Below are 21,719 nucleotides of genomic sequence, written 5' to 3' on the forward strand. Positions count from 1 at the left end.
AGTACGTATCCTTGTTTCTCTCCATCAAATTGTCCTTTGATTATTTTTTGCGTTTGATTTTTACAATGTACGAATTAACACATTTTTTATCATCTGTAAATGTATTATACTGTGTTTTAGGTGTGCGCATTGTTTGAAATGATGTAGTAATCAATATTATTGAACTGAATAATGTTTGCAGTGTTTGGTAATGCCATAAATCAGATCTGATCGTACCGGTGTTGATATACGATCAGCAAGGGATAATCATCTTCACAAGGACTGAAAATTATTCCTACTTATAATTGTCAACATGTTGTGTTTATATTGTTTTGAAAATTTGCATATAATCAAACAATGTGAAACGTTTGTGAAACGTTTGGGCGAGACTAAAATTCGAATCAAGTTGTATTTTTTGGTAAGAATTTTTTTTCCGAATTATTACTATTAATTTTAGGCGCAATAACCTGATTATTTCCATCGCCTTTTCAATATTAGAGAGAGAGATAGGTAGAGAGAGAGAGAGAGAGAGAGAGAGAGAGAGAAAGGAAGATAGAAAGAAATTGCATTGCAGAGAAAAGTTTAAGAATAAAAACAGGTACAACTAGTAGACTAACTGTTCATGGAACAATTAGAAGGTTTTAGCACCATTCATTTGCTCTCTTAATTTGTTCTAATCCTTTGCAGAAGATCGGTAAATTTAAAAAACAAATGTTTGGTTCTACAAAGCGGTATCGATCCGAGAACCCTAAGATTCTTAGACGAGAGTGTTACCACTAAGCTATGTCGCTTGTTAATTGACAGAAGGTAAAAATTTGTTGAGTTGTGTAGTCAATTTGGTAATGATAGAAAGAAGAGATGGAGCGTTCTTCCGTCCATATGAAGTCGATACCCAATGTTGTGAAACCTTTAGAATAGATTGGCGCCTAGCGATTGGTTGAGAGGGCAGTATTTGTTCATCAGTTTATTAATAAAAATCAGTGCCGCTTGTCAAGACTGTGACCGGATAGCGTTAGCTAAGAAATGAACAGGCCAAGTCAAACTCTGGTCGTGAGCGGCTATTCGAAGGTGTTGGAATGTCACTTTGGGTTAACTGAGGAGCATTCTCCTAAATTCAAATGAAATCGGGGTCTGGGATGGAAGAGTTATCCTTTGTCTTTTTCTCTTATCTCCTTCTTATCTATCTGTTCATCAAAATACTCTCTCTCTCTCTCTCTCTCTCTAAAATTGAAAAGGCGATGGAAATAAACAGGTTATTGCGCATAGAGGCCGTCTGTAAGAAATAATAGTAATAATTCGGAAAAAATATTTCTGACCCAAAAAGGCAACTCGATTTGCATATTAGTCTCGCCCCAACGTTTCACAAACGTTTCACATTGTTTGATAATATGCAAATTTTCAAAACAATATAAACACAACATGTTGACGATTATAAGTAATAAAACTTTTCATTCGTTATGAAGATGTTTACCTCTTGCTGATCGTATATCACGGACGGTACGGTCAAATCTGATGATTGTCATTAACCGAACACTGCAAACATTATTCAATTCAATGATATTGATTACTACATGTTTCCAAACAATACACAAACTTAAAACACAATTAATACATTTAAAGATGATAAAAAGTTTGTTATGGATGCGTACTGTATTGGTAAACAGTATTGCTCTAAACTATTGCATCAATATAGATGTATTTGAAATTCATATTATGAATTAAACAATACAATTGCAAAATTACAGCAAACATTTTTAGGAGCAACACAAACAAATACAGAGACAAATCTCTCTCACCCTCTCTCATCCTTTATCTCTGTATCTGTTTGTGTTGCTCCTAAATTTTTTTGGCGTAATTTTGTAATTGTATTGTTTCATAATATGAATTTCAAATACATCTATATAGATGAAATGGTTTTGAGCTATACTGTTTACCAATATAGTACGTATCCTTGTTTCTCTCCATCAAATTGTCCTTTGATTATTTTTTGCGTTTGATTTTTACAATGTACGAATTAACACATTTTTTATCATCTGTAAATGTATTATACTGTGTTTTAGGTGTGCGCATTGTTTGAAATAATGTAGTAATCAATATTATTGAACTGAATAATGTTTGCAGTGTTTGGTAATGCCATAAATCATATCTGATCGTACCGGTGTTGATATACGATCAGCAAGGGATAATCATCTTCACAAGGACTGAAAATTATTCCTACTTATAATTGTCAACATGTTGTGTTTATATTGTTTTGAAAATTTGCATATAATCAAACAATGTGAAACGTTTGTGAAACGTTTGGGCGAGACTAAAATTCGAATCAAGTTGTATTTTTTGGTAAGAATTTTTTTTCCGAATTATTACTATTAATTTTAGGCGCAATAACCTGATTATTTCCATCGCCTTTTCAATATTAGAGAGAGAGATAGGTAGAGAGAGAGAGAAAGGAAGATAGAAAGAAATTGCATTGCAGAGAAAAGTTTAAGAATAAAAACAGGTACAACTAGTAGACTAACTGTTCATGGAACAATTAGAAGGTTTTTGCACCATTCATTTGCTCTCTTAATTTGTTCTAATCCTTTGCAGAAGATCGGTAAATTTAAAAAACAAATGTTTGGTTCTACAAAGCGGTATCGATCCGAGAACCATAAGATTCTTAGGCGAGAGTGTTACCACTAAGCTTTGTCGCTTGTTAATTGACAGAAGGTAAAAATTTGTTGAGTTGTGTAGTCAATGTGGTAATGATAGAAAGAAGAGATGGAGCGTTCTTCCGTCCATATGAAGTCGATACCCAATGTTGTGAAACCTTTAGAATAGATAGGCGCCTAGCGATTGGTTGAGAGGGCAGTATTTGTTCATCAGTTTATTAATAAGAATCAGTGCCGCTTGTCAAGACTGTGACCGGATAGCGTTAGCTAAGAAATGAACAGGCCAAGTCAAACTCTGGTCGTGAGCGGCTATTCGAAGGTGTTGGAATGTCACTTTGGGTTAACTGAGGAGCATTCTCCTAAATTCAAATGAAATCGGGGTCTGGGATGGAAGAGTTATCCTTTGTCTTTTTCTCTTATCTCCTTCTTATCTATCTGTTCATCAAAATACTCTCTCTCTCTCTCTCTCTCTCTCTCTCTCTCTCTCTCTCTCTAAAATTGAAAAGGCGATGGAAATAAACTGGTTATTGCGCATAGAGGCCGTCTGTAAGAAATAATAGTAATAATTCGGAAAAAATATTTCTGACCCAAAAAGGCAACTCGATTTGCATATTAGTCTCGCCCCAACGTTTCACAAACGTTTCACATTGTTTGATAATATGCAAATTTTCAAAACAATATAAACACAACATGTTGACGATTATAAGTAATGAAACTTTTCATTCGTTATGAAGATGTTTACCTCTTGCTGATCCTACATCACGGACGGTACGGTCAAATCTGATGATTGTCATTAACCGAACACTGCAAACATTATTCAATTCAATGATATTGATTACTACATGTTTCCAAACAATACACAAACTTAAAACACAATTAATACATTTAAAGATGATAAAAAGTTTGTTATGGATGCGTACTGTATTGGTAAACAGTATTGCTCTAAACTATTGCATCAATATAGATGTATTTGAAATTCATATTATGAATTAAACAATACAATTGCAAAATTACAGCAAACATTTTTAGGAGCAACACAAACAAATACAGAGACAAATCTCTCTCACCCTCTCTCATCCTTTATCTCTGTATCTGTTTGTGTTGCTCCTAAATTTTTTTTGGCGTAATTTTGTAATTGTATTGTTTCATAATATGAATTTCAAATACATCTATATAGATGAAATGGTTTTGAGCTATACTGTTTACCAATATAGTACGTATCCTTGTTTCTCTCCATCAAATTGTCCTTTGATTATTTTTTGCGTTTGATTTTTACAATGTACGAATTAACACATTTTTTATCATCTGTAAATGTATTATACTGTGTTTTAGGTGTGCGCATTGTTTGAAATAATGTAGTAATCAATATTATTGAACTGAATAATGTTTGCAGTGTTTGGTAATGCCATAAATCAGATCTGATCGTACCGGTGTTGATATACGATCAGCAAGGGATAATCATCTTCACAAGGACTGAAAATTATTCCTACTTATAATTGTCAACATGTTGTGTTTATATTGTTTTGAAAATTTGCATATAATCAAACAATGTGAAACGTTTGTGAAACGTTTGGGCGAGACTAAAATTCGAATCAAGTTGTATTTTTTGGTAAGAATTTTTTTTCCGAATTATTACTATTAATTTTAGGCGCAATAACCTGATTATTTCCATCGCCTTTTCAATATTAGAGAGAGAGATAGGTAGAGAGAGAGAGAAAGGAAGATAGAAAGAAATTGCATTGCGGAGAAAAGTTTAAGAATAAAAACAGGTACAACTAGTAGACTAACTGTTCATGGAACAATTAGAAGGTTTTTGCACCATTCATTTGCTCTCTTAATTTGTTCTAATCCTTTGCAGAAGATCGGTAAATTTAAAAAACAAATGTTTGGTTCTACAAAGCGGTATCGATCCGAGAACCCTAAGATTCTTAGACGAGAGTGTTACCACTAAGCTATGTCGCTTGTTAATTGACAGAAGGTAAAAATTTGTTGAGTTGTGTAGTCAATTTGGTAATGATAGAAAGAAGAGATGGAGCGTTCTTCCGTCCATATGAAGTCGATACCCAATGTTGTGAAACCTTTAGAATAGATAGGCGCCTAGCGATTGGTTGAGAGGGCAGTATTTGTTCATCAGTTTATTAATAAAAATCAGTGCCGCTTGTCAAGACTGTGACCGGATAGCGTTAGCTAAGAAATGAACAGGCCAAGTCAAACTCTGGTCGTGAGCGGCTATTCGAAGGTGTTGGAATGTCACTTTGGGTTAACTGAGGAGCATTCTCCTAAATTCAAATGAAATCGGGGTCTGGGATGGAAGAGTTATCCTTTGTCTTTTTCTCTTATCTCCTTCTTATCTATCTGTTCATCAAAATACTCTCTCTCTCTCTCTCTCTCTCTCTCTCTCTCTCTAAAATTGAAAAGGCGATGAAAATAAACAGGTTATTGCGCATAGAGGCCGTCTGTAAGAAATAATAGTAATAATTCGGAAAAAATATTTCTGACCCAAAAAGGCAACTCGATTTGCATATTAGTCTCGCCCCAATGTTTCACAAACGTTTCACATTGTTTGATAATATGCAAATTTTCAAAACAATATAAACACAACATGTTGACGATTATAAGTAATAAAACTTTTCATTCGTTATGAAGATGTTTACCTCTTGCTGATCGTATATCACGGACGGTACGGTCAAATCTGATGATTGTCATTAACCGAACACTGCAAACATTATTCAATTCAATGATATTGATTACTACATGTTTCCAAACAATACACAAACTTAAAACACAATTAATACATTTAAAGATGATAAAAAGTTTGTTATGGATGCGTACTGTATTGGTAAACAGTATTGCTCTAAACTATTGCATCAATATAGATGTATTTGAAATTCATATTATGAATTAACAATACAATTGCAAAATTACAGCAAACATTTTTAGGAGCAACACAAACAAATACAGAGACAAATCTCTCTCACCATCTCTCATCCTTTATCTCTGTATCTGTTTGTGTTGCTCCTAAATTTTTTTTGGCGTAATTTTGTAATTGTATTGTTTCATAATATGAATTTCAAATACATCTATATAGATGAAATGGTTTTGAGCTATACTGTTTACCAATATAGTACGTATCCTTGTTTCTCTCCATCAAATTGTCCTTTGATTATTTTTTGCGTTTGATTTTTACAATGTACGAATTAACACATTTTTTATCATCTGTAAATGTATTATACTGTGTTTTAGGTGTGCGCATTGTTTGAAATAATGTAGTAATCAATATTATTGAACTGAATAATGTTTGCAGTGTTTGGTAATGCCATAAATCAGATCTGATCGTACCGGTGTTGATATACGATCAGCAAGGGATAATCATCTTCACAAGGACTGAAAATTATTCCTACTTATAATTGTCAACATGTTGTGTTTATATTGTTTTGAAAATTTGCATATAATCAAACAATGTGAAACGTTTGTGAAACGTTTGGGCGAGACTAAAATTCGAATCAAGTTGTATTTTTTGGTAAGAATTTTTTTTCCGAATTATTACTATTAATTTTAGGCGCAATAACCTGATTATTTCCATCGCCTTTTCAATATTAGAGAGAGAGATAGGTAGAGAGAGAGAGAGAGAGAGAGAGAGAGAGAGAGAGAGAGAGAGAAAGGAAGATAGAAAGAAATTGCATTGCAGAGAAAAGTTTAAGAATAAAAACAGGTACAACTAGTAGACTAACTGTTCATGGAACAATTAGAAGGTTTTTGCACCATTCATTTGCTCTCTTAATTTGTTCTAATCCTTTGCAGAAGATCGGTAAATTTAAAAAACAAATGTTTGGTTCTACAAAGCGGTATCGATCCGAGAACCCTAAGATTCTTAGACGAGAGTGTTACCACTAAGCTATGTCGCTTGTTAATTGACAGAAGGTAAAAATTTGTTGAGTTGTGTAGTCAATTTGGTAATGATAGAAAGAAGAGATGGAGCGTTCTTCCGTCCATATGAAGTCGATACCCAATGTTGTGAAACCTTTAGAATAGATAGGCGCCTAGCGATTGGTTGAGAGGGCAGTATTTGTTCATCAGTTTATTAATAAAAATCAGTGCCGCTTGTCAAGACTGTGACCGGATAGCGTTAGCTAAGAAATGAACAGGCCAAGTCAAACTCTGGTCGTGAGCGGCTATTCGAAGGTGTTGGAATGTCACTTTGGGTTAACTGAGGAGCATTCTCCTAAATTCAAATGAAATCGGGGTCTGGGATGGAAGAGTTATCCTTTGTCTTTTTCTCTTATCTCCTTCTTATCTATCTGTTCATCAAAATACTCTCTCTCTCTCTCTCTCTCTAAAATTGAAAAGGCGATGGAAATAAACAGGTTATTGCGCATAGAGGCCGTCTGTAAGAAATAATAGTAATAATTCGGAAAAAATATTTCTGACCCAAAAAGGCAACTCGATTTGCATATTAGTCTCGCCCCAACGTTTCACAAACGTTTCACATTGTTTGATAATATGCAAATTTTCAAAACAATATAAACACAACATGTTGACGATTATAAGTAATAAAACTTTTCATTCGTTATGAAGATGTTTACCTCTTGCTGATCCTACATCACGGACGGTACGGTCAAATCTGATGATTGTCATTAACCGAACACTGCAAACATTATTCAATTCAATGATATTGATTACTACATGTTTCCAAACAATACACAAACTTAAAACACAATTAATACATTTAAAGATGATAAAAAGTTTGTTATGGATGCGTACTGTATTGGTAAACAGTATTGCTCTAAACTATTGCATCAATATAGATGTATTTGAAATTCATATTATGAATTAAACAATACAATTGCAAAATTACAGCAAACATTTTTAGGAGCAACACAAACAAATACAGAGACAAATCTCTCTCACCCTCTCTCATCCTTTATCTCTGTATCTGTTTGTGTTGCTCCTAAATTTTTTTTGGCGTAATTTTGTAATTGTATTGTTTCATAATATGAATTTCAAATACATCTATATAGATGAAATGGTTTTGAGCTATACTGTTTACCAATATAGTACGTATCCTTGTTTCTCTCCATCAAATTGTCCTTTGATTATTTTTTGCGTTTGATTTTTACAATGTACGAATTAACACATTTTTTATCATCTGTAAATGTATTATACTGTGTTTTAGGTGTGCGCATTGTTTGAAATGATGTAGTAATCAATATTATTGAACTGAATAATGTTTGCAGTGTTTGGTAATGCCATAAATCAGATCTGATCGTACCGGTGTTGATATACGATCAGCAAGGGATAATCATCTTCACAAGGACTGAAAATTATTCCTACTTACATGTATAATTGTCAACATGTTGTGTTTATATTGTTTTGAAAATTTGCATATAATCAAACAATGTGAAACGTTTGTGAAACGTTTGGGCGAGACTAAAATTCGAATCAAGTTGTATTTTTTGGTAAGAATTTTTTTTCCGAATTATTACTATTAATTTTAGGCGCAATAACCTGATTATTTCCATCGCCTTTTCAATATTAGAGAGAGAGATAGGTAGAGAGAGAGAGAAAGGAAGATAGAAAGAAATTGCATTGCGGAGAAAAGTTTAAGAATAAAAACAGGTACAACTAGTAGACTAACTGTTCATGGAACAATTAGAAGGTTTTTGCACCATTCATTTGCTCTCTTAATTTGTTCTAATCCTTTGCAGAAGATCGGTAAATTTAAAAAACAAATGTTTGGTTCTACAAAGCGGTATCGATCCGAGAACCCTAAGATTCTTAGGCGAGAGTGTTACCACTAAGCTTTGTCGCTTGTTAATTGACAGAAGGTAAAAATTTGTTGAGTTGTGTAGTCAATGTGGTAATGATAGAAAGAAGAGATGGAGCGTTCTTCCGTCCATATGAAGTCGATACCCAATGTTGTGAAACCTTTAGAATAGATAGGCGCCTAGCGATTGGTTGAGAGGGCAGTATTTGTTCATCAGTTTATTAATAAAAATCAGTGCCGCTTGTCAAGACTGTGACCGGATAGCGTTAGCTAAGAAATGAACAGGCCAAGTCAAACTCTGGTCGTGAGCGGCTATTCGAAGGTGTTGGAATGTCACTTTGGGTTAACTGAGGAGCATTCTCCTAAATTCAAATGAAATCGGGGTCTGGGATGGAAGAGTTATCCTTTGTCTTTTTCTCTTATCTCCTTCTTATCTATCTGTTCATCAAAATATTCTCTCTCTCTCTCTCTCTCTAAAATTGAAAAGGCGATGGAAATAAACAGGTTATTGCGCATAGAGGCCGTCTGTAAGAAATAATAGTAATAATTCGGAAAAAATATTTCTGACCCAAAAAGGCAACTCGATTTGCATATTAGTCTCGCCCCAACGTTTCACAAACGTTTCACATTGTTTGATAATATGCAAATTTTCAAAACAATATAAACACAACATGTTGACGATTATAAGTAATAAAACTTTTCATTCGTTATGAAGATGTTTACCTCTTGCTGATCCTACATCACGGACGGTACGGTCAAATCTGATGATTGTCATTAACCGAACACTGCAAACATTATTCAATTCAATGATATTGATTACTACATGTTTCCAAACAATACACAAACTTAAAACACAATTAATACATTTAAAGATGATAAAAAGTTTGTTATGGATGCGTACTGTATTGGTAAACAGTATTGCTCTAAACTATTGCATCAATATAGATGTATTTGAAATTCATATTATGAATTAAACAATACAATTGCAAAATTACAGCAAACATTTTTAGGAGCAACACAAACAAATACAGAGACAAATCTCTCTCACCCTCTCTCATCCTTTATCTCTGTATCTGTTTGTGTTGCTCCTAAATTTTTTTGGCGTAATTTTGTAATTGTATTGTTTCATAATATGAATTTCAAATACATCTATATAGATGAAATGGTTTTGAGCTATACTGTTTACCAATATAGTACGTATCCTTGTTTCTCTCCATCAAATTGTCCTTTGATTATTTTTTGCGTTTGATTTTTACAATGTACGAATTAACACATTTTTATCATCTGTAAATGTATTATACTGTGTTTTAGGTGTGCGCATTGTTTGAAATGATGTAGTAATCAATATTATTGAACTGAATAATGTTTGCAGTGTTTGGTAATGCCATAAATCAAATCTGATCGTACCGGTGTTGATATACGATCAGCAAGGGATAATCGTCTTCACAAGGACTGAAAATTATTCCTACTTATAATTGTCAACATGTTGTGTTTATATTGTTTTGAAAATTTGCATATAATCAAACAATGTGAAACGTTTGTGAAACGTTTGGGCGAGACTAAAATTCGAATCAAGTTGTATTATTTGGTAAGAATTTTTTTTCCGAATTATTACTATTAATTTTAGGCGCAATAACCTGATTATTTCCATCGCCTTTTCAATATTAGAGAGAGAGATAGGTAGAGAGAGAGAGAAAGGAAGATAGAAAGAAATTGCATTGCGGAGAAAAGTTTAAGAATAAAAACAGGTACAACTAGTAGACTAACTGTTCATGGAACAATTAGAAGGTTTTTGCACCATTCATTTGCTCTCTTAATTTGTTCTAATCCTTTGCAGAAGATCGGTAAATTTAAAAAACAAATGTTTGGTTCTACAAAGCGGTATCGATCCGAGAACCCTAAGATTCTTAGGCGAGAGTGTTACCACTAAGCTTTGTCGCTTGTTAATTGACAGAAGGTAAAAATTTGTTGAGTTGTGTAGTCAATGTGGTAATGATAGAAAGAAGAGATGGAGCGTTCTTCCGTCCATATGAAGTCGATACCCAATGTTGTGAAACCTTTAGAATAGATAGGCGCCTAGCGATTGGTTGAGAGGGCAGTATTTGTTCATCAGTTTATTAATAAAAATCAGTGCCGCTTGTCAAGACTGTGACCGGATAGCGTTAGCTAAGAAATGAACAGGCCAAGTCAAACTCTGGTCGTGAGCGGCTATTCGAAGGTGTTGGAATGTCACTTTGGGTTAACTGAGGAGCATTCTCCTAAATTCAAATGAAATCGGGGTCTGGGATGGAAGAGTTATCCTTTGTCTTTTTCTCTTATCTCCTTCTTATCTATCTGTTCATCAAAATACTCTCTCTCTCTCTCTCTCTCTAAAATTGAAAAGGCGATGGAAATAAACAGGTTATTGCGCATAGAGGCCGTCTGTAAGAAATAATAGTAATAATTCGGAAAAAATATTTCTGACCCAAAAAGGCAACTCGATTTGCATATTAGTCTCGCCCCAACGTTTCACAAACGTTTCACATTGTTTGATAATATGCAAATTTTCAAAACAATATAAACACAACATGTTGACGATTATAAGTAATAAAACTTTTCATTCGTTATGAAGATGTTTACCTCTTGCTGATCCTACATCACGGACGGTACGGTCAAATCTGATGATTGTCATTAACCGAACACTGCAAACATTATTCAATTCAATGATATTGATTACTACATGTTTCCAAACAATACACAAACTTAAAACACAATTAATACATTTAAAGATGATAAAAAGTTTGTTATGGATGCGTACTGTATTGGTAAACAGTATTGCTCTAAACTATTGCATCAATATAGATGTATTTGAAATTCATATTATGAATTAAACAATACAATTGCAAAATTACAGCAAACATTTTTAGGAGCAACACAAACAAATACAGAGACAAATCTCTCTCACCATCTCTCATCCTTTATCTCTGTATCTGTTTGTGTTGCTCCTAAATTTTTTTGGCGTAATTTTGTAATTGTATTGTTTCATAATATGAATTTCAAATACATCTATATAGATGAAATGGTTTTGAGCTATACTGTTTACCAATATAGTACGTATCCTTGTTTCTCTCCATCAAATTGTCCTTTGATTATTTTTTGCGTTTGATTTTTACAATGTACGAATTAACACATTTTTTATCATCTGTAAATGTATTATACTGTGTTTTAGGTGTGCGCATTGTTTGAAATGATGTAGTAATCAATATTATTGAACTGAATAATGTTTGCAGTGTTTGGTAATGCCATAAATCAGATCTGATCGTACCGGTGTTGATATACGATCAGCAAGGGATAATCGTCTTCACAAGGACTGAAAATTATTCCTACTTATAATTGTCAACATGTTGTGTTTATATTGTTTTGAAAATTTGCATATAATCAAACAATGTGAAACGTTTGTGAAACGTTTGGGCGAGACTAAAATTCGAATCAAGTTGTATTATTTGGTAAGAATTTTTTTTCCGAATTATTACTATTAATTTTAGGCGCAATAACCTGATTATTTCCATCGCCTTTTCAATATTAGAGAGAGAGATAGGTAGAGAGAGAGAGAAAGGAAGATAGAAAGAAATTGCATTGCGGAGAAAAGTTTAAGAATAAAAACAGGTACAACTAGTAGACTAACTGTTCATGGAACAATTAGAAGGTTTTTGCACCATTCATTTGCTCTCTTAATTTGTTCTAATCCTTTGCAGAAGATCGGTAAATTTAAAAAACAAATGTTTGGTTCTACAAAGCGGTATCGATCCGAGAACCCTAAGATTCTTAGGCGAGAGTGTTACCACTAAGCTTTGTCGCTTGTTAATTGACAGAAGGTAAAAATTTGTTGAGTTGTGTAGTCAATGTGGTAATGATAGAAAGAAGAGATGGAGCGTTCTTCCGTCCATATGAAGTCGATACCCAATGTTGTGAAACCTTTAGAATAGATAGGCGCCTAGCGATTGGTTGAGAGGGCAGTATTTGTTCATCAGTTTATTAATAAAAATCAGTGCCGCTTGTCAAGACTGTGACCGGATAGCGTTAGCTAAGAAATGAACAGGCCAAGTCAAACTCTGGTCGTGAGCGGCTATTCGAAGGTGTTGGAATGTCACTTTGGGTTAACTGAGGAGCATTCTCCTAAATTCAAATGAAATCGGGGTCTGGGATGGAAGAGTTATCCTTTGTCTTTTTCTCTTATCTCCTTCTTATCTATCTGTTCATCAAAATACTCTCTCTCTCTCTCTCTCTCTCTTTCTCTCTCTCTCTCTAAAATTGAAAAGGCGATGAAAATAAACAGGTTATTGCGCATAGAGGCCGTCTGTAAGAAATAATAGTAATAATTCGGAAAAAATATTTCTGACCCAAAAAGGCAACTCGATTTGCATATTAGTCTCGCCCCAACGTTTCACAAACGTTTCACATTGTTTGATAATATGCAAATTTTCAAAACAATATAAACACAACATGTTGACGATTATAAGTAATAAAACTTTTCATTCGTTATGAAGATGTTTACCTCTTGCTGATCGTATATCACGGACGGTACGGTCAAATCTGATGATTGTCATTAACCGAACACTGCAAACATTATTCAATTCAATGATATTGATTACTACATGTTTCCAAACAATACACAAACTTAAAACACAATTAATACATTTAAAGATGATAAAAAGTTTGTTATGGATGCGTACTGTATTGGTAAACAGTATTGCTCTAAACTATTGCATCAATATAGATGTATTTGAAATTCATATTATGAATTAAACAATACAATTGCAAAATTACAGCAAACATTTTTAGGAGCAACACAAACAAATACAGAGACAAATCTCTCTCACCATCTCTCATCCTTTATCTCTGTATCTGTTTGTGTTGCTCCTAAATTTTTTTTGGCGTAATTTTGTAATTGTATTGTTTCATAATATGAATTTCAAATACATCTATATAGATGAAATGGTTTTGAGCTATACTGTTTACCAATATAGTACGTATCCTTGTTTCTCTCCATCAAATTGTCCTTTGATTATTTTTTGCGTTTGATTTTTACAATGTACGAATTAACACATTTTTTATCATCTGTAAATGTATTATACTGTGTTTTAGGTGTGCGCATTGTTTGAAATAATGTAGTAATCAATATTATTGAACTGAATAATGTTTGCAGTGTTTGGTATTGCCATAAATCAGATCTGATCGTACCGGTGTTGATATACGATCAGCAAGGGATAATCATCTTCACAAGGACTGAAAATTATTCCTACTTATAATTGTCGACATGTTGTGTTTATATTGTTTTGAAAATTTGCATATAATCAAACAATGTGAAACGTTTGTGAAACGTTTGGGCGAGACTAAAATTCGAATCAAGTTGTATTATTTGGTAAGAATTTTTTTTCCGAATTATTACTATTAATTTTAGGCGCAATAACCTGATTATTTCCATCGCCTTTTCAATATTAGAGAGAGAGATAGGTAGAGAGAGAGAGAAAGGAAGATAGAAAGAAATTGCATTGCGGAGAAAAGTTTAAGAATAAAAACAGGTACAACTAGTAGACTAACTGTTCATGGAACAATTAGAAGGTTTTTGCACCATTCATTTGCTCTCTTAATTTGTTCTAATCCTTTGCAGAAGATCGGTAAATTTAAAAAACAAATGTTTGGTTCTACAAAGCGGTATCGATCCGAGAACCCTAAGATTCTTAGGCGAGAGTGTTACCACTAAGCTTTGTCGCTTGTTAATTGACAGAAGGTAAAAATTTGTTGAGTTGTGTAGTCAATGTGGTAATGATAGAAAGAAGAGATGGAGCGTTCTTCCGTCCATATGAAGTCGATACCCAATGTTGTGAAACCTTTAGAATAGATAGGCGCCTAGCGATTGGTTGAGAGGGCAGTATTTGTTCATCAGTTTATTAATAAAAATCAGTGCCGCTTGTCAAGACTGTGACCGGATAGCGTTAGCTAAGAAATGAACAGGCCAAGTCAAACTCTGGTCGTGAGCGGCTATTCGAAGGTGTTGGAATGTCACTTTGGGTTAACTGAGGAGCATTCTCCTAAATTCAAATGAAATCGGGGTCTGGGATGGAAGAGTTATCCTTTGTCTTTTTCTCTTATCTCCTTCTTATCTATCTGTTCATCAAAATACTCTCTCTCTCTCTCTCTCTCTCTCTTTCTCTCTCTCTCTCTAAAATTGAAAAGGCGATGAAAATAAACAGGTTATTGCGCATAGAGGCCGTCTGTAAGAAATAATAGTAATAATTCGGAAAAAATATTTCTGACCCAAAAAGGCAACTCGATTTGCATATTAGTCTCGCCCCAACGTTTCACAAACGTTTCACATTGTTTGATAATATGCAAATTTTCAAAACAATATAAACACAACATGTTGACGATTATAAGTAATAAAACTTTTCATTCGTTATGAAGATGTTTACCTCTTGCTGATCGTATATCACGGACGGTACGGTCAAATCTGATGATTGTCATTAACCGAACACTGCAAACATTATTCAATTCAATGATATTGATTACTACATGTTTCCAAACAATACACAAACTTAAAACACAATTAATACATTTAAAGATGATAAAAAGTTTGTTATGGATGCGTACTGTATTGGTAAACAGTATTGCTCTAAACTATTGCATCAATATAGATGTATTTGAAATTCATATTATGAATTAAACAATACAATTGCAAAATTACAGCAAACATTTTTAGGAGCAACACAAACAAATACAGAGACAAATCTCTCTCACCATCTCTCATCCTTTATCTCTGTATCTGTTTGTGTTGCTCCTAAATTTTTTTTGGCGTAATTTTGTAATTGTATTGTTTCATAATATGAATTTCAAATACATCTATATAGATGAAATGGTTTTGAGCTATACTGTTTACCAATATAGTACGTATCCTTGTTTCTCTCCATCAAATTGTCCTTTGATTATTTTTTGCGTTTGATTTTTACAATGTACGAATTAACACATTTTTTATCATCTGTAAATGTATTATACTGTGTTTTAGGTGTGCGCATTGTTTGAAATAATGTAGTAATCAATATTATTGAACTGAATAATGTTTGCAGTGTTTGGTATTGCCATAAATCAGATCTGATCGTACCGGTGTTGATATACGATCAGCAAGGGATAATCATCTTCACAAGGACTGAAAATTATTCCTACTTATAATTGTCGACATGTTGTGTTTATATTGTTTTGAAAATTTGCATATAATCAAACAATGTGAAACGTTTGTGAAACGTTTGGGCGAGACTAAAATTCGAATCAAGTTGTATTTTTTGGTAAGAATTTTTTTTCCGAATTATTACTATTAATTTTAGGCGCAATAACCTGATTATTTCCATCGCCTTTTCAATATTAGAGAGAGAGATAGGTAGAGAGAGAGAGAAAGGAAGATAGAAAGAAATTGCATTGCGGAGAAAAGTTTAAGAATAAAAACAGGTACAACTAGTAGACTAACTGTTCATGGAACAATTAGAAGGTTTTTGCACCATTCATTTGCTCTCTTAATTTGTTCTAATCCTTTGCAGAAGATCGGTAAATTTAAAAAACAAATGTTTGGTTCTACAAAGCGGTATCGATCCGAGAACCCTAAGATTCTTAGGCGAGAGTGTTACCACTAAGCTTTGTCGCTTGTTAATTGACAGAAGGTAAAAATTTGTTGAGTTGTGTAGTCAATGTGGTAATGATAGAATGAAGAGATGGAGCGTTCTTCCGTCCATATGAAGTCGATACCCAATGTTGTGAAACCTTTAGAATAGATAGGCGCCTAGCGATTGGTTGAGAGGGCAGTATTTGTTCATCAGTTTATTAATAAAAATCAGTGCCGCTTGTCAAGACTGTGACCGGATAGCGTTAGCTAAGAAATGAACAGGCCAAGTCAAACTCTGGTCGTGAGCGGCTATTCGAAGGTGTTGGAATGTCACTTTGGGTTAACTGAGGAGCATTCTCCTAAATTCAAATGAAATCGGGGTCTGGGATGGAAGAGTTATCCTTTGTCTTTTTCTCTTATCTCCTTCTTATCTATCTGTTCATCAAAATACTCTCTCTCTCTCTCTCTCTCTCTCTCTCTCTCTCTAAAATTGAAAAGGCGATGAAAATAAACAGGTTATTGCGCATAGAGGCCGTCTGTAAGAAATAATAGTAATAATTCGGAAAAAATATTTCTGACCCAAAAAGGCAACTCGATTTGCATATTAGTCTCGCCCCAACGTTTCACAAACGTTTCACATTGTTTGATAATATGCAAATTTTCAAAACAATATAAACACAACATGTTGACGATTATAAGTAATAAAACTTTTCATTCGTTATGAAGATGTTTACCTCTTGCTGATCGTATATCACGGACGGTACGGTCAAATCTGATGATTGTCATTAACCGAACACTGCAAACATTATTCAATTCAATGATATTGATTACTACATGTTTCCAAACAATACACAAACTTAAAACACAATTAATACATTTAAAGATGATAAAAAGTTTGTTATGGATGCGTACTGTATTGGTAAACAGTATTGCTCTAAACTATTGCATCAATATAGATGTATTTGAAATTCATATTATGAATTAACAATACAATTGCAAAATTACAGCAAACATTTTTAGGAGCAACACAAACAAATACAGAGACAAATCTCTCTCACCATCTCTCATCCTTTATCTCTGTATCTGTTTGTGTTGCTCCTAAATTTTTTTTGGCGTTATTTTGTAATTGTATTGTTTCATAATATGAATTTCAAATACATCTATATAGATGAAATGGTTTTGAGCTATACTGTTTACCAATATAGTACGTATCCTTGTTTCTCTCCATCAAATTGTCCTTTGATTATTTTTTGCGTTTGATTTTTACAATGTACGAATTAACACATTTTTTATCATCTGTAAATGTATTATACTGTGTTTTAGGTGTGCGCATTGTTTGAAATAATGTAGTAATCAATATTATTGAACTGAATAATGTTTGCAGTGTTTGGTAATGCCATAAATCAGATCTGATCGTACCGGTGTTGATATACGATCAGCAAGGGATAATCATCTTCACAAGGACTGAAAATTATTCCTACTTATAATTGTCAACATGTTGTGTTTATATTGTTTTGAAAATTTGCATATAATCAAACAATGTGAAACGTTTGTGAAACGTTTGGGCGAGACTAAAATTCGAATCAAGTTGTATTTTTTGGTAAGAATTTTTTTTCCGAATTATTACTATTAATTTTAGGCGCAATAACCTGATTATTTCCATCGCCTTTTCAATATTAGAGAGAGAGATAGGTAGAGAGAGAGAGAAAGGAAGATAGAAAGAAATTGCATTGCGGAGAAAAGTTTAAGAATAAAAACAGGTACAACTAGTAGACTAACTGTTCATGGAACAATTAGAAGGTTTTTGCACCATTCATTTGCTCTCTTAATTTGTTCTAATCCTTTGCAGAAGATCGGTAAATTTAAAAAACAAATGTTTGGTTCTACAAAGCGGTATCGATCCGAGAACCCTAAGATTCTTAGGCGAGAGTGTTACCACTAAGCTTTGTCGCTTGTTAATTGACAGAAGGTAAAAATTTGTTGAGTTGTGTAGTCAATGTGGTAATGATAGAAAGAAGAGATGGAGCGTTCTTCCGTCCATATGAAGTCGATACCCAATGTTGTGAAACCTTTAGAATAGATAGGCGCCTAGCGATTGGTTGAGAGGGCAGTATTTGTTCATCAGTTTATTAATAAAAATCAGTGCCGCTTGTCAAGACTGTGACCGGATAGCGTTAGCTAAGAAATGAACAGGCCAAGTCAAACTCTGGTCGTGAGCGGCTATTCGAAGGTGTTGGAATGTCACTTTGGGTTAACTGAGGAGCATTCTCCTAAATTCAAATGAAATCGGGGTCTGGGATGGAAGAGTTATCCTTTGTCTTTTTCTCTTATCTCCTTCTTATCTATCTGTTCATCAAAATACTCTCTCTCTCTCTCTCTCTCTCTCTCTCTTTCTCTCTCTCTCTCTAAAATTGAAAAGGCGATGAAAATAAACAGGTTATTGCGCATAGAGGCCGTCTGTAAGAAATAATAGTAATAATTCGGAAAAAATATTTCTGACCCAAAAAGGCAACTCGATTTGCATATTAGTCTCGCCCCAACGTTTCACAAACGTTTCACATTGTTTGATAATATGCAAATTTTCAAAACAATATAAACACAACATGTTGACGATTATAAGTAATAAAACTTTTCATTCGTTATGAAGATGTTTACCTCTTGCTGATCGTATATCACGGACGGTACGGTCAAATCTGATGATTGTCATTAACCGAACACTGCAAACATTATTCAATTCAATGATATTGATTACTACATGTTTCCAAACAATACACAAACTTAAAACACAATTAATACATTTAAAGATGATAAAAAGTTTGTTATGGATGCGTACTGTATTGGTAAACAGTATTGCTCTAAACTATTGCATCAATATAGATGTATTTGAAATTCATATTATGAATTAAACAATACAATTGCAAAATTACAGCAAACATTTTTAGGAGCAACACAAACAAATACAGAGACAAATCTCTCTCACCATCTCTCATCCTTTATCTCTGTATCTGTTTGTGTTGCTCCTAAATTTTTTTTGGCGTAATTTTGTAATTGTATTGTTTCATAATATGAATTTCAAATACATCTATATAGATGAAATGGTTTTGAGCTATACTGTTTACCAATATAGTACGTATCCTTGTTTCTCTCCATCAAATTGTCCTTTGATTATTTTTTGCGTTTGATTTTTACAATGTACGAATTAACACATTTTTTATCATCTGTAAATGTATTATACTGTGTTTTAGGTGTGCGCATTGTTTGAAATAATGTAGTAATCAATATTATTGAACTGAATAATGTTTGCAGTGTTTGGTATTGCCATAAATCAGATCTGATCGTACCGGTGTTGATATACGATCAGCAAGGGATAATCATCTTCACAAGGACTGAAAATTATTCCTACTTATAATTGTCGACATGTTGTGTTTATATTGTTTTGAAAATTTGCATATAATCAAACAATGTGAAACGTTTGTGAAACGTTTGGGCGAGACTAAAATTCGAATCAAGTTGTATTATTTGGTAAGAATTTTTTTTCCGAATTATTACTATTAATTTTAGGCGCAATAACCTGATTATTTCCATCGCCTTTTCAATATTAGAGAGAGAGATAGGTAGAGAGAGAGAGAAAGGAAGATAGAAAGAAATTGCATTGCGGAGAAAAGTTTAAGAATAAAAACAGGTACAACTAGTAGACTAACTGTTCATGGAACAATTAGAAGGTTTTTGCACCATTCATTTGCTCTCTTAATTTGTTCTAATCCTTTGCAGAAGATCGGTAAATTTAAAAAACAAATGTTTGGTTCTACAAAGCGGTATCGATCCGAGAACCCTAAGATTCTTAGGCGAGAGTGTTACCACTAAGCTTTGTCGCTTGTTAATTGACAGAAGGTAAAAATTTGTTGAGTTGTGTAGTCAATGTGGTAATGATAGAAAGAAGAGATGGAGCGTTCTTCCGTCCATATGAAGTCGATACCCAATGTTGTGAAACCTTTAGAATAGATAGGCGCCTAGCGATTGGTTGAGAGGGCAGTATTTGTTCATCAGTTTATTAATAAAAATCAGTGCCGCTTGTCAAGACTGTGACCGGATAGCGTTAGCTAAGAAATGAACAGGCCAAGTCAAACTCTGGTCGTGAGCGGCTATTCGAAGGTGTTGGAATGTCACTTTGGGTTAACTGAGGAGCATTCTCCTAAATTCAAATGAAATCGGGGTCTGGGATGGAAGAGTTATCCTTTGTCTTTTTCTCTTATCTCCTTCTTATCTATCTGTTCATCAAAATACTCTCTCTCTCTCTCTCTCTCTCTCTTTCTCTCTCTCTCTCTAAAATTGAAAAGGCGATGAAAATAAACAGGTTATTGCGCATAGAGGCCGTCTGTAAGAAATAATAGTAATAATTCGGAAAAAATATTTCTGACCCAAAAAGGCAACTCGATTTGCATATTAGTCTCGCCCCAACGTTTCACAAACGTTTCACATTGTTTGATAATATGCAAATTTTCAAAACAATATAAACACAACATGTTGACGATTATAAGTAATAAAACTTTTCATTCGTTATGAAGATGTTTACCTCTTGCTGATCGTATATCACGGACGGTACGGTCAAATCTGATGATTGTCATTAACCGAACACTGCAAACATTATTCAATTCAATGATATTGATTACTACATGTTTCCAAACAATACACAAACTTAAAACACAATTAATACATTTAAAGATGATAAAAAGTTTGTTATGGATGCGTACTGTATTGGTAAACAGTATTGCTCTAAACTATTGCATCAATATAGATGTATTTGAAATTCATATTATGAATTAAACAATACAATTGCAAAATTACAGCAAACATTTTTAGGAGCAACACAAACAAATACAGAGACAAATCTCTCTCACCATCTCTCATCCTTTATCTCTGTATCTGTTTGTGTTGCTCCTAAATTTTTTTTGGCGTAATTTTGTAATTGTATTGTTTCATAATATGAATTTCAAATACATCTATATAGATAAAATGGTTTTGAGCTATACTGTTTACCAATATAGTACGTATCCTTGTTTCTCTCCATCAAATTGTCCTTTGATTATTTTTTGCGTTTGATTTTTACAATGTACGAATTAACACATTTTTTATCATCTGTAAATGTATTATACTGTGTTTTAGGTGTGCGCATTGTTTGAAATAATGTAGTAATCAATATTATTGAACTGAATAATGTTTGCAGTGTTTGGTATTGCCATAAATCAGATCTGATCGTACCGGTGTTGATATACGATCAGCAAGGGATAATCATCTTCACAAGGACTGAAAATTATTCCTACTTATAATTGTCGACATGTTGTGTTTATATTGTTTTGAAAATTTGCATATAATCAAACAATGTGAAACGTTTGTGAAACGTTTGGGCGAGACTAAAATTCGAATCAAGTTGTATTTTTTGGTAAGAATTTTTTTTCCGAATTATTACTATTAATTTTAGGCGCAATAACCTGATTATTTCCATCGCCTTTTCAATATTAGAGAGAGAGATAGGTAGAGAGAGAGAGAAAGGAAGATAGAAAGAAATTGCATTGCGGAGAAAAGTTTAAGAATAAAAACAGGTACAACTAGTAGACTAACTGTTCATGGAACAATTAGAAGGTTTCTGCACCATTCATTTGCTCTCTTAATTTGTTCTAATCCTTTGCAGAAGATCGGT

Source organism: Crassostrea angulata, chromosome 7, assembly GCF_025612915.1.
Source record: "Crassostrea angulata isolate pt1a10 chromosome 7, ASM2561291v2, whole genome shotgun sequence".
NCBI lineage: Eukaryota > Metazoa > Mollusca > Bivalvia > Ostreida > Ostreidae > Magallana > Magallana angulata.